This window comes from Impatiens glandulifera, unplaced genomic scaffold, assembly GCF_907164915.1.
Source record: "Impatiens glandulifera unplaced genomic scaffold, dImpGla2.1, whole genome shotgun sequence".
Lineage (NCBI taxonomy): Eukaryota > Viridiplantae > Streptophyta > Magnoliopsida > Ericales > Balsaminaceae > Impatiens > Impatiens glandulifera.
The window spans coordinates 58,377-64,185 of record NW_025919331.1 but is presented as its reverse complement, the minus strand read 5'-3'; positions in this window follow the sequence as shown (position 1 = coordinate 64,185).

Genomic DNA, 5,809 nt, shown 5'->3' with positions numbered 1-5,809 from the left:
AATCGTTATTGGTGAACCAAGACCTCTTCCAAAACCTGTAGAGGTTGTTGGAAAAGGTAAGTCTACTGCTCTTCAAGCCCCTGAGAAGGTGTCTGAAGCTAGAGGAATCGTTGATCTCATTTTGGATCAAGTAAAGGTTCTTTCTTCTGAGAAATTAGATATCTACGATTCCCGGCGTACTAAGAGGTTGTCCTCTAGCTATAATGGCTCTCTGTCCAATTCTGCAATAACGAAAGAATGGAAGAAGAGAGTGGCAAACGAGAAGAAGGTCCTGAAGTGGGCAAGAACTTCAGATGTGGCTGAAGCTTTGAACAAAAGAGAGTTGGTGGAAGTTTGCATTCTTGGGAAAACTCTATTCCCAATTTATGAAGCAGAAAAGCAAACTTCAACCCTGACGCAAGAGGAGCTGTTGTTGAAGCCAAAGTGCTGAAGAAGTTGAATGATATCATGGAAGGCTATGTCTCTGCCGCATCCAGATACATTCATGGCGCTGATTGCTCTGGCGCAGAACCGCTCAACGAAAAAGAGGACATGGATATTCCAAATGCCGATGAATCAGATATTGCTCTCCTGATCGAATTCGAGACCCTGTCTGCCGAAGAGAGACGCATTCAAGATCACCCTGTTCAAGAGTTTCCCAATGAAGATGAATCAATAGTGAATGTTCAAGAGCCTGAAGAAGCTCTTGTAACAAATGTTGAAGAAGTGATCGTGGAAAGTGTAGTTGAGGAGGCTTTGAAAGCTCCTTCTGAAGAAGATGTGATTATAACCCCTGTTGCGAGAACAGAGGGTGTTCAAGAGATATTGGCTGAGGTCACTCAGCTAGAGACTGCAAGAACTGAGGGGGAACCCTCTAAAAAAAAATGTGATGAAGAAGAAGGTTCCTCATCTGAGGAGGAACAGGATGAGCAACCTAAATTTGTTAAGACCTACTTATTTCCCAAAGGTGTTGTGGGAAGTGTTCACGAAAATATAACCACTCGCCGTCACTATTCTGGAAGCTTGCTCGAAAGATTTGAAAAAGCCCAAAGAGAAGTTGACGAGGAAGAGGGACAAGAGAAAGCTGCTAAGGATGCTGAAGTTCATCAGCCTGAGCAATCTTTGCAGGTTCATACAAACTTTGAGCCTATTCAAAGTATGGCTGCAGAATCCGATGAAGTGTCTTCTCACGAAGGCCCATCCGCTGGAGGAAATGAATTGTTAAGATCTATGAAGTTTATGCTCTCCTCGATGTAGAAGACTATGTGTCAGTCAATGATCTCCAGGGAAGAGGAAAGAGCGAATTTCAGCAACATGTTCAAAATCCTAACTAAGCTGGATAAGACCCTGAAGATGAACACTTATGAAACTCATGTCTCAAATGTTAAGTTTTCGAAATTTCAACAGAAAAGCTTCAACCACCACACTGAACTATTTGACATTGAGAGGCACATCAATGACGAACGCCACAAGGAAACCTTAGATGAATTCGCGTTGGTGAAGAATCAGCTGGTAGAAATGCAGGGTTGCATGAACCGAAACGACAATGAACGACAAGCTTTTGCCGAGAACCTTTCCAGGAAATTTCAAGCTAAGGAAGATGCCTTAGGTAATGATGAAAGTGCTCAACCTCGACCAGTTCAAGGGGAGTCTAGTAGGAGGAACGATGGCGTAGCAACCGGGACAAGATCCAGGCGGGCCCTCTATTCTGATGACAATCCTAGGCCAACCAAGAGAGGCGGTGGTCGAAGTGGTTCTGAGCGCGGTGGAAGAAATGGTGGCGGCCGAAGTAGGTTGTCCAATATTGATCAAGGTGGACGTGACATTGTTGCTGAGCGTGGAGGAAGATCGAATGCAGGAGGTCGTGGCGGTCGCGGCTATCCTCACTTAATGAACATGCTTCCCGGGCAAGAAATGAGTCCAACCGATCCTCGAGTAAAAAGGGAAGAACAATGATCTCTCTTCTTTTACTCTGCTTAACTTTACTGAACATAGTTTTTGATAAGTTTTTCGAATACTGGCTCTTTTGAATGATTGGTGTAAGTGAACAAGTTGTTTGTTTATTTATTGGATGAATGCATGTCTTGTTATATGTATGCAGGTTTGCAATTTCTTCATCAAAAAGGGGGAAATTGTTGGGTCAAATTATTTTGACTAAGTGTTGAAATAATTTATCCCATGATATTTTGATGATGAAATAATGTATGAGTTTTGATACAGGTGTATTAAGACAAACATGTCTTCAGACTTGGATCTAATGAGGGCCATTAGACCGATTTTGATCTCTATTCGCATAAAATTAGACGCATGTCTAATAGAATTAGACATAAGTCTAATAGAATTAGACGTACAGTCTAACTCATCGGAGTTAGACGTGTAAGTCTAATAGACGTGTAAGTCTAATAGACGTGTAAAGAATTAGACGGGTAGTCTAATGAATACACAGAATTAGACGTGAGTCTAATGGAATTAGACGTACAGTCTAACTCATCGGAGTTAGACGTGTAAGTCTAATAGACGTGTAAGGAATTAGACGGGTAGTCTAATGAATATACGGAATTAGACGCGAGTCTAATGGAATTAGACGTACAGTCTAACTCATCGGAGTTAGACGTGTAAGTCTAATAGATGTGTAAAGAATTCGACGGGTAGTCTAATGAATACACGGAATTAGACGTAAGTCTAATAGAATTAGACGTACAGTCTAACTCATCGGAGTTAGACGTGTTAGTCTAATAGACGTATAGAATTAGACGGATGGTCTAATGAATACGCGAAATTAGACGGGTTGTCTAATTAATTGAAAGTTAGACGTGGGTCTAACTCCTTCAGATAAGTCAGAGGTAGAACCGGAATTAGACGTGGTAGTCTAACTCAGTGGAGTTAGACGTACCAGTCTAATAGTTATTATAATTAGACGGGTTGTCTAATTAATTGAAAGTTAGACGTGGGTCTAACTCCTTCAGACAAGTCTGAGGTAGAACCGGAATTAGACATGGTAGTCTAACTCAGTGGAGTTAGACGTACCAGTCTAATGGTTACGTAATAATTAAACAGGTTGTCTAATTAATTGAAAGTTAGACGTGAGTCTAACTCCTTCAGATTAGTCTGAGGTAGAACCGGAATTAGACGTGGTAGTCTAACTCAGTGGAGTTAGATGTACCCGTCTTATGGTTATTGGTATTAGACGCGAGTCTAATTATATTAGACCAGGCAGTCTAATAGACGCTTTTCATTAGAAGGAGTTGACTTATTTCATTAGACTGATTTCTCCAAATTCGTCTAACTGAAATACGTCTAATGCTATGTTCAAGAAGTACGCTTGAATCTAACATTTCTCCTACCCACGTGCTATAGCTGTACCCTACTCCTGCTCCACTTTCCCGTGAAGATTAGTACAACAGCTATATGCATCCAATCAATAAATGCCACGTAAGAGAATTTTCCTCACATTACCCGTTTTGCAGGTACATCCCTGATGGAATATTCGGCGCACTACCAGTTCGGTATGGCCACGATCCTTGTGCTCAGAACCTGCTGTGTACAATGGAGACTTTCCAATAGAAGAGCGCCACGTATTATTCTTGAAGATTCGACCGTTAGCTCCTGATCATTATTTAACCAAACCTTAGAGCAACGGACGAAGTACCTTACGAGCAACCTAGCTAATTTCCGAACGACCAAGCATTCTGATTTTGCAGAGAGACTACTCAATCAACTTGCTTACTGAACCCATTCTTGAAGCTTCTTTCTGATTGTACTGTGTGTAAATCGAGAGAGAGATCTAGAATCAAAACACCATTAGCTGAGTGATATTCTTCATTTCCTTGTAATTGAACAGAAAGTGTTTTGTTCAATATTGAGCTAAGTGTGTGTGTAAACTGTATTTGATTCTCATCATTTAGTGAATCCTTCCGGTGGTTGGAAGAAGGGGTGACGTATGAGAGTTTCTCCGAACATCCATAAACAAACTGTTGTGTTCTTCATTTTCTGTCATCTTTTCATCTTTCGTCTTGTGCTTCAAACCCAAGTAAACAAATCCGCCTTGAATCTATTTCAAGTGTTTACACAAGTTTGCGTAGAATAGAAAGCGAATTAAATCCCTAACAGGATTTCTTTCAAACCGTTTTTCATTAGCCTTCATCCTTAGCTAGACCCCCGTCTTTAACGATAAAGCCAATCCTATCAAAACGTATGGGCACTACGCGTCTAAGTGCCCTAACAATAGGTCTGACGGTGAGGCAAACCTCACTAGCTTCTATGATGAGGAGCCAACATTAATGTTTGTTGAGGTAGTGACGAAAGCTTTGCCCAAAGAAGATGATGCAAACCTCGCTAGCTTCTATAACGAGGAGCCAGTATTAATGTTTGCTGAGGGAGACGAGAAGACAAACCTTGAAGAGTTCATGCAAGAACCGTCCAAGGAGGAACCAGACGTGGTGTTGTTCAATGAAGAGAAAGTCATGGAGAAACTCCTCGCAAGTGGCGATGAGTGTAATCACACCGATGTGTGGTACCTTGAAAATGGAGCAAGCAACAATATGAAGGGCCATCAAGAGAAGCTCAATGAGCTCGACGAGAAAATTACCGGAAATGTGAAGTTCGAAGACGGAAACAAGGCGCACAAGTTTCCTAATTCATCTTACGGGGAAATCTATGTGAGCAGAGACTCTACATTCGAGGAGGAGAAGAAGTGGGAGTGGTGCAACAACAACAACAAGCTCGTACAAAATCCCGTGGAGTTCGGAATCCTACGAGATGTCTATGTGGAGGCACCACTAGTAGAGATGGATCTTGATGAATTGTTGTTCACCACCAATGAGCCAACAACATATCACGAGGCGGTAGTCGAAGAGTCGTGGAATGAATCCATGAACAAAGAGCTCGAGTCTATCAGGAAGAATAAGACATGGGAGCTCACCAACATACCACCCGGTCACAAGACCATCGAGTTAAAGTGGCTTTTCAAGTTGAAAAGAGACAGCGAAGGCAACATTCTCAAGCACAAAGAGAGATTGGTAGAAAAATGCTATGTGCAGAAGCAATGCAATAATTTTGAGGAGAACTTTGCACCGGTGGAGAAACATTACACAGTCAAGTTAATTTTTGGTATTGAGGTGGACCAGAAGAATGATAGTATTAAGGTAAAGCAGGAAGCTTATGCGAAGAAGGTGTTGAAACAGTTTGTAATGGAGGATTGTAACTCGAACAAGTATCCTATGGAAGCAAAGTTGCAACTCGGAAAGGATGTGGAAGGAAGCTTAGTGGATCCGAAGGAGTATAGGCGTATCATGGAGTGTCTCAGGTACTTAACGCACACTCGACCCAATATCTCTTATGTAGTTGACATAGCGATTCGATACATGGAGAAGCCTACCACTCTACACCAACAGGCAGTAAAACACATTCTTCGTTACGTAAAGGGAACGACGAATTATGGGATTCAGTTAAGAAGAGGACGAGAAGTTGAAGAACTCGTTAGTTTTACTGACAGCGACCTACCTGGTGACACAGACGACAGAAAAAGCACTGGAGGGATGGTGTTTTATCTCAACGGGAATCTGATCACGTGGCAATCTCAGAAGAAACGAACTGTTGTTTTAACTTCATGTGAGGCAGAGTTTATAGAAGCTACTACAGCGTCGTGCCAAAGACTTTGGCTAAGAAACTTGTTGAGCGAGGTGCTCGGATGCGAGCTGAGGCCGGTAACCCTCTATGTCGACAACAAGTCTGCAATAGAATTAATGAAGAACCCGGTGTTTCATCGACGTAGAAAACACATCGACATTCGGTTCCACTTCATCCGTGAATGCGTCAAGAATCAACAGAT